We start from the raw sequence: 9365 nt of genomic DNA on the forward strand, positions 1-9365 counted from the left end.
CACCAGATGCATAGGGTACCTCAGAGGTGTACTCAGAGACACCCCTGGCCAGCATGGTCTGGAGCACCAATGGATGTTCCTGGGCTACCACCCCACAACCTCCACTGGTGCCTGGTTGGGGCTCTGAATACTCCACCCCCTCCGCCATCTCCTCCTTCTCCACTGCTTCCAGGGCCTCATCACCTGCACACAATCAAAAAGAAGACATGACCACACAGGTCAACAGCATAGGCCACACACATAGGTATTACAATGTTGACAGCCAACACATGAAGCAGCCATGTGACACATGACAAACTCAGGCATGCACGCAGTGCCTATGTAATGGAAGGGGACCCTGAAAGCAGATATATATGTGTGTCAAATGGCAAAATAAGACATGTACTGCGTGGTGCATAGCACCTGCATCACACACAAGCGTGTGACTGGCATAGTCCTTCCACAAACATGACAGATGCCAACACACAGATGGCACGTAGCATAGCGATGGCCAAACTGTCAACCAGACCCAGATGGAAGCTCAATAATGCTGTCCATGAGCCATGTACAATGCATGTCATTTGACATTTCATTTAAATCACTATGATAATACACACGTGTCACAGGCTGCAACGACTCTAGGGTGTGAAATACAGCGAAGGAAGGCACATGGATTCATCAATGGCAGGTCACTTTGACATGACGCAAGTGAATAGGCGTGTGGAAGGGGAGAACAGGGCTCAGAAGTGTGTGAGTGCAGTGCAGTACACGTGTACGGTGTCAACTATCATTGAGAACACAGAGGCAGTAATGTGAATGTCGTGGACTGATGGCAGTGTAATGGCAAGTGCAGTCATTCTGTGTAAAGTGTTGGTAGTGGGTTGTAGGGAAACAGTAAACCCCACCCCCAAGGGGAGGGGGGTGGCTTGGAGGCAGTACATGGCTCAAAATGGTTGCTCAGAGTACTGTGTTGTAGCAGACAGTGTGGGCAGGTGTCAATTGTATTCCTTCAGTCATCTGGGACTACAGCAGGGAGAGGAGGACAGTAAGCACAACACATGAGGAAGCATCAGAAGTGCCCTCAGACTGGGAGAAGCAACAACAGCAGTTGCATAGAGGCAGGGAGGCTGTAACAGAGGGAGACTTACGCTCGACACAGACGAGAACCCCAAACTAATGGCCATGAGGAGCACCTGACCCTGAATGAGCAGGAAAGGGATGATGAAATATCATGAGAAGGAAGCAAATATTGGAGATGGAGTTGAATATATTGCTTGCTCAGGACCCATATGGACTTGCTGGGAATGCACAGGGTCCAGGAATGAACACTCATAGCCACTGTGAGCCTGTGCCATCCGCACAGTCCGAGTGAGATACCCTGCACCAAGGCCAAAGGATGTTCCACACAGTCCAGGTCTGGCAGAGTCGCAGAGGGAAGAGTGTATATTCACAGAAATTCGGGTACTGCCCATTGCAGTAGTCCTCCATCGGAAACACCAGTCCTGTGCAGACAGTGAGCTGCTGGGGGATGGAGAGGAAAGGAAGAATGCCTCTGAGAAGGAATAGCTCGCAGGGTGACCACACAGAGACGTCGGTCATATGACGATAGAAGGTGAGTGTTTAGTGGAAGATCATCACAGGCTATCCGCGACCACAGGTTGGAGCAAGAATAGGGCCAAGAGAGGCTGCACAGAGATTGTGATGGAAGGAGGGAGCAGGTGTGGTGATGAGGATTGCCTCCATGTGCAGGACATGGTATGTATGCAGTCTGCATAACAACAAGCACGTATCAGTCCAACATCACATGGGTCACACATGGCAGTCATGTCAATGTAGCCTGAACTGGCAGACAATCATAACACACCACCCAAGCAACATACACATGGTCTGGACACACACACATCACCACTTACCGGACATGGGCCCTTATTCCGAGGTTGGTGCTAGTCATGGCGCTATTAGCTCCATGACTAGCACCAATACCGGTACCGCCACCGACGTGGCGGTATGGGGACTTACCGGTCCATTCCTTCCATTTGCGGGACCGGTAAGTCCCCATTTGAAATGACATTCCCCATTCCCATTTGAGCCCCCATGGGAAAGGGGAAGGCGGCAATAACGGTACCACAAATTGCAGTACCGTTATTGACCTCGGTATCCCTTTGCGGGTCCCGTCCTTAAGGCCTGCTAAAACCAGGCGTTAAGGAAGGACCCCCAAAGGGACCTTGGAATAGGGCGCAAAGGGATTACTGGCACCGGTGTCATTACCGGTGCCCGGTATCCCTTTGCGCCCGGGTAGTAATGACCCCCATTGTCTCATAATTTGGCAGCCCTCCCACGCCTTGGACCTGCTCTACCACGAGGAAATCACCAGCGATCTCCTCATGTGGAGTGAGTTCTTCGTCCTCTGATGGTGTTCCACTGCCAGTCACCAGAGTAGAGGTGAACTCTGCAGCCAGCTTGTCTTTTGATCGGCGTCTGAGGTCATTCCAATGCTTCATCACATCATCTGCTGTGCACCTCTCATGTCCAAAGGCACTAATATGGTCTACGATGCACTGCCAGTGGCCTTACGCTGAGCAGGCGTATGTTTTCTCCCTGACGTCACCAGCATGTTGCGGCCGTGTTCCAACACATAGCCCACAAGCACGTCCAGTTCCTCTTGACAGAAACTCTGCTTTCTTGATGTGTTGTAGGCCTGAGATGCATCTGGGGTCCCAGCCTGTTCTGATGGAGCACGCTTCTTCCTCTTGTGAGGTGGTGCAGACCCTGAGTGGCTTGTGCCGCTCTGGTCAGTGGGGGCTGAAGCACAGGTGGACTGGCCAATGGAAGCAGGCAATGACACGACGACCGAAGGTCGGGCTGCAGGTGTCGGCAGCTGGGTGCTGTTGCCAGGACCCTGCGCCGCACCTGCCTCCGGTTTCAAGAGCCAGGACCAACACAGTCCTGGCTGGGTGACTCAGAGCCAGGTGGTGTCAGCTGCATGTGCCCCTGCAGCTTCCACACCCTGGCTGCTCGAGGCAGCAGATGACACTGCTGCCCCAGATCCACGTGACCTGGTGACAGCAACTTTCACCACACGTACCTTGGCCTTCCCGACACGGAAATCGGCCCGTGAGTCACCCTGTGCCTGTTCCGGGACCAATCCAGTCTGGGCTGGCTGTCCCTGAGCCGGGGTGGTGTCAGCTGCAGCTGCCCCTGCAGCTTCTGCACCCTGCCTACTCATGCCAGCAGATAGCACTGCTTGTCGGGCCTGACGGGTGCTGGGGATGGCAGCTGCATCTCCCTGACCCGCTTGTGGGGGTGGGGGCATAGCTGTCCCTGCATGTGCCTGGACACCCTGCCTTCGTGGACCTCTCTGCCCACATCGGCCACCTTGGCCACCCTGGCCACATCCCCCAATGCGGCCACCTTGGCCACCCTGGCCACGTCCATCACCACGGCCACCTCTGGGAGGTCGCCCAGCTTTGCCTCCCTTACTCTTTGTTGACTTCCCAGTCATGGCACTGATGTACTAGCACAATGGAAGGTGCAGACAACAATTGTCCTGGGCATTTGGGGTGGAGGGGGCAGGGTATGTGAAGGAAAACGTATCCCTGTACTCATGCAATGCTCTATGTGACCCCTGGGGAAAAATAACGGGTCACGCAACATTCAGGCACCCCAAAAACAAACAGGCTCGCGACCCCACGTGCGATGAAAAAACGTACCGCAGTACGCTGTGGCACCCAGGAACACAAAAAATGCTTATGCGGAGAACACGTAGGCAACTATGACCTCGTAAATGGGGTACGCAACACACAGGGACAACCACAGTGGGAAAAATGCATGCGCGACTCACCGTCTGCCTGGAAATATTAAGAAAAACACTAACAAGCGCGTGTGCGCATAGGCAACTCCCCCACCAAAACCAGAAGTATGCACTGTCACAGTAGTGATCAATTCACGTGTGAACCCACAAAATATGAATCACACGCTTCGGTCTCCACAAAAAGCACGTACAGTGCACTGTTGTCCTACGCGGACATTTAACCCGTACTGAACGGCAATGCCCAAAGTCACATGCGCGTCACGCAACTTACATGCTTAGGTAATTTCCTCTAATTACAAGCTAATGCGCTTTTTCCACACGTGCAGAGTCACTCTGTTTCCGGCTTGCCACGCAAACCAACACAGAAAACCCACGCTCCTGCCCACAAGGCCATTTACCTGCCTCGAACACCTTAGCTGCCTCCTACGAGCCATCTGCTGCTGCCAGCCCACTCTGTGTGCCTGCTGCCTATGTGCCTTGCAATTTGGTGCCTGCTCATCAGTCATTGCCAGTGATCCTGTTGCTGACACCACCTCTGCTGACCCAGAAGACTCCAGACTGCCATTCCATTGCTCCACAGCCCAGCCCCAGGACCACCTTCCCACCCACACCTGCCTCTGAGGTTGCCATGTCTGACCCATCTCTATCTGAGGCAAGTGGCAACCCTCCGGCAGAGAGGCAGAGGCCTGTCAGCTTCTCCTCCACAGAAGTTGGCATCTGGTGGAGCAAATCCTGGGCTCTTCACCGGACCATCCTGTGTCAACGAGGAAGGACGGAGTAAGATCTAGGTGGACATTGTGGGTGCCATTAACGCGGAGGGGGGGCACCCCACACCTACCGACGTGTAGTAAAAATGTCATATCATATCCTATCATACCATATCATGTACATTAGCGCTGGGAAGACTTCAGGTCCAGGACCCTCAACAAGGCCCAGCGCCTCCTCAAGGCTGCTGATGATGGAGCGAGGTGCCGGCGCCGGTTGTCTACCGATGAGATGTGGGTCCTGCAGCGCATCGACCCAGCGCTGCACGCCCAAGTCTTGGATTTGGTGCTCCATCTGGAGTTGACTCGTAAGTGTTCATGTGTTCTTGTCTGCCATAGTGCATGTGTATGTTGACGTGTGGCTGGAGTGTGCCCCTTGGCCTCATGTCTGGCATGCCTCCTGTACAGGTGTTTGTGTGCATGTCCCTGACAGTGCTGCATGTGAGTCCATACAAGCCTGAGCCACTTCAATGGTGTCTGTGTTGCAATGCGTGATGCGCACCGGCATGTAACAAAGTGCACATGTTTGCATACCTGAGTCTGGACTGGGGCATGCGAGAGCTGTGACACATGGGTGCTAATGTCACCCTCATGGACATGCATGGTGTACATATGCGTGTGTCTGAGTAGTGAGTGTGTGACTGGCCAACCACATGAATGCATAACACATGAGCATCTCAATGGGTGATTCACTCATGCGGCCCAGTCGTCCCCAAGTGCATTGTGACGGGAGGTCTACTTGGCCTGATGCATGACTGTCAGGTGATGTGTGTGTATGTGATGTGCATGTACCATGATGCATGTGAGGTTCAGCCCCTCCTCTGATGTGCTTGCAGTGCCTTGTACATGGATGTGAATGATTGTTGCACATGACATGCATGATTGTGCATGTGTGTTGCTTGCACTGACCTATGTGTTGGGGGGGAATGATGGTTGTGACGTTTGACAGTGCCACTCATGGGCATTTGCTTTGTTACAAGCAGCCATGTGTTCGGTACAGTGATGCTTGTGTTCAATGTCCCCATGTGGGCTGCCTGCGGGCTATGGTCACGGGTCATGGGGGGTCCCTTGTGGTGTGGGCTGCCTGCGGGTATGGTCATGGGTGATGGGGGGTCCCTTGTGGTGTGGGCTGCCTGCGGGTATGGTCACGGGTGATGGGGGGGTCCCTTGTGGTGTGGGCTGCCTGCGGGTATGGTCACGGGTGATGGGGGGGTCCCTTGTGGTGTGGGCTGCCTGCGGGTATGGTCATGAATGAAGGGGGGGTTCCTTGTGGTGTGGGCTGCCTGCGGGGTGTGTTTATGGCTGATGGCAGCACGCGCAGCCCTTTTCATGCAATTTGGCTGGCGGTTGCGGGGTACGTGATTTTGCTGTGGTACGCGCGGCTCTTTCCACGCGATTTGGCTGGCACGAACAGGGTACGCGAGGCCCTTTTAACGCGATTTGGCTGGCGCGAGCGGAGTATGCGATTTCACGGGGGTACGCAAGGCCCTTTTCATGCGATTTAGGCTTGCGCGAGCGTGGTACGCAATTTCGCGGGGGTATGAAAGGCCCTTTTCACGCGATTTGAGTGGCACGAGCGGGGTATGCTCCGATTTTTCACGCAATTTTGATGGAGGGGGGCTGTGTACTTGGCCACGGATGGCCCGGGCCTTGCGCCGTATGGGACCTTTCACTGGCTTTTTCCTGCACAAGGGGCGGAGTTGGGGGCGTTACTGGCACAGATAGATGGTCGCTGCGCCACGGCTGTTAATGGCTCGGGAAAGCCATGAATACGTGTGGAGCGCAGATGCTGCTTTGTGCCCCGGCTGGAGCACGCGTGGCGCACGCTCTCTCTCGGTGTGCGGCGAGCATCACTTGCGCTGCTCCTGCGCTGGATTCTATGAATCGGGCCCCTAGATGTATTAGCACTACCCAAAGCATGAGCCAAAGAATGAGAGGGCCTTAGAAGACAGGGAAGCACCTCAGTGCAAGACCCTTGCATGTGTAGGAGGGGGCATACCAATTTTAGACCGAAGTATTACGATTTAGGTGAACTTCCAGAAATCTAAAATATTTCCCTGTGAGGTGAGGTTACAGTCCTGATTTTCACACCCATGGATGAGGACAGAGGCTTGCCTGCAGACTTTCTTCAGAAATGCACGAACATGGTTCACGTCTAACACTTACACAATTGCAAGCTATATTAGGATTACTCAACTACGGTAGATCACGTTTGTCTAATTTTGCAGAGCTAGTGTTGTCCCTGTATGTTATAATAAAAAATATATGTCAAAGCTGCTCACTCACGTCCCTGACATATGATCAAAGTGATTCACAGAATGCCCAATAACACTAGGATCAAAAATTACATTTCCGAAAAAGGGCTTGAGTCCCAAAATAAAAGAAAGTGGAAAGGAGTGGGGTGCTCAATGCACCGATCAATGTCAGCAATTTCAGTATGTATGCATCTGATGGGAGGGCTTATTTAAGTGACTCCAATGTCTCTTCTTTGGTAATATAGCGCTCTGGTACACCGCCGGCTCTGGCGGGTCTGATTCCAAAAGCTTCAGACAGCTCGGATTTGTCAAGTCTCACTTCCACTGCGCCTCAATGATATCCTTCTCTTAGAGATGCTGATGAACTGATTCCCTTAACAGCCTCTAGCATCTCACCTTTAAATGTGGTTTTAAGCTCCTTTGTTAGTCTTTACGACCACATTAGGGATGAGGCCAAGTTGCATATTGAATGCAAGCCCCTGAACACTCACGCCAGAGAAAATACAACCCGCTAGGGAAGAAAGGCCCAAGTCGATCCTGTAAGGATAACTAGGTTTAATCTCATGCACATATGAGAGCAACAGCAAAGAACTCTGCTGCCAACGATATTCTGCCAAAAAGAGGTACAAGCAGAAACATTTAAGGTACAAATATCGTCATAATGACGCAATACATATAGTACACATCTGCGCGATTGATTGGTTGGACCCTATACAGGTGCTGCCTTTATCCATATGGGGTGGCAGTTTATTTGTCCCAGCCCAGTCTGTCCGTTTTCCATCACATAGGTGCTGCGGGGCTCATCTGCTTCTCACGTCGAAGGTCAAAAAACAAATTAAATATACTCCTACTATACAGCTTGTTAATCACTCATACATACTTGGAATTCCCAAACTCTCTTCCCCTTCCCCCTCCCGCCTCTCTGTGGATAATTCTATCATTCATTTACAAAATGCAATATGTTATATGATATGGTCGTGGACAATTATCATTATGAATTTATATCACAAATACAATGATGATGGACTGGTATGGGAAACCATGATATATGGTTAGGCATAAACTACCGAATCGGTATCTATTATACTTGCAATGGACAATTTAAAATACTGTAATGTACTATTATGCTAATGCGCACATGTCTCAATTGCACGATTATGATTTTCTTTAATTTGTTTACACACATTATTTATTTTTAGTTTATTATTATTTTCTATGATGGTATTTGACACTTTATTTTGGAAAAACCTGTATTGACTATTCAAATTTATTTGTGATTTGCCCTGATTTGACAAAGGCATAGTGTATGCCAAACACTTGTTATCACAGAGGGCCAACCTTAACATTTAAATACTGCTCATTAATTAAAACATTTTAGTTGGATTGAAATTCAGTTTGCTTCGTTTACATATTTTGTTGTGGCGCATGACCAAGTGTGGAGAAATGTTGCAGTAATCCTTTTACAATGATGGACTATTATACTCCGGCCACCCTTTCACCTCAATACCCACAATCTTATTGAATACCTTCTGCCCTTCGTTCGGCAAGCCCCTCTTTACGATGAAAAAGAAAAATAGTATTGAACGGTCCCACGGCCCTCCCATCTCTGCTCTCCATTTCTCCTGCATTTTAAGAATGCATCTAGCTGTGTCCTCATCATCTCCCATGGTATATTGCATCAAAGACTGTAGAGCGGGAGTATCTGGAAAGACCCTACGTAATGCATCCCATACCAAGGCTCTCACTCCATTGAATGATGCCCCATCATGCGCATCATCCCCCAAGGTTACTCCCGGGTATCTAGACTTAACCCATGCCTCTCCAGCTTGATCCCCAACTACGGCAACCAATAAGCTCTTAAGATCCCCTATTGCTAAGGGCACCCCTGCCGTTTGTTTTTTGAATTTGTATATCCACTAGCACGCCCCTGCTCTAAGCTGTGGGAGGGCCTTAATTAAATTATTCTTGTCCATTTGGGGCCAAGGCACGTACTGTGTCCTCCCTTCCCCCTTATGTATGAGGGACAGTTGCATCGTTGCTCTGCTTCCCATACCCTTCTGCATAACACATCTTCTTTTCACCACTGCCATCCAACCAGCTCTGTTCCTTAACCTGCCTCCCGCCCATATACCTTCTACTTGGGAGGGTATTTTCAGCCACCACTTCACCCCTCCCTCTGTCTTCACTCGGGTCCTCTGTGAACGTGCCAGCATCCCCTCCTTCCAAATTCTCTCCCAATACCATAGTCTCCTCTCCCAAGACAATCCACCCACCAGGCAGGTTTTCATTCTCAACCCCGACATGTTTTCTACCTTCAACCTACATTCTAAGCAATATTTCCCTGACTTCCACTCTCCCGCCTGCGTTCTTAGTGCACTTACTCCCCCCCCCCTGTTTCCGGTGATGTCTGTAACCTCTGTAGTTCCATTAGCAAACCTGTCAACCTATCCTGAAACTCCCTAGACCTGTACTCTGTCAAAGCTGGTGCGTCAGGTGGGTGGGTATACAGAGGTGGGGGAGCAGTGACCTGTAATGTTGCTGACACTGTGGGGGACC

Source organism: Ambystoma mexicanum, chromosome 9 (assembly GCF_040938575.1).
Source record: "Ambystoma mexicanum isolate Mex_15411 chromosome 9, UKY_AmexF1_1, whole genome shotgun sequence".
Taxonomy (NCBI): Eukaryota; Metazoa; Chordata; class Amphibia; order Caudata; family Ambystomatidae; genus Ambystoma; species Ambystoma mexicanum.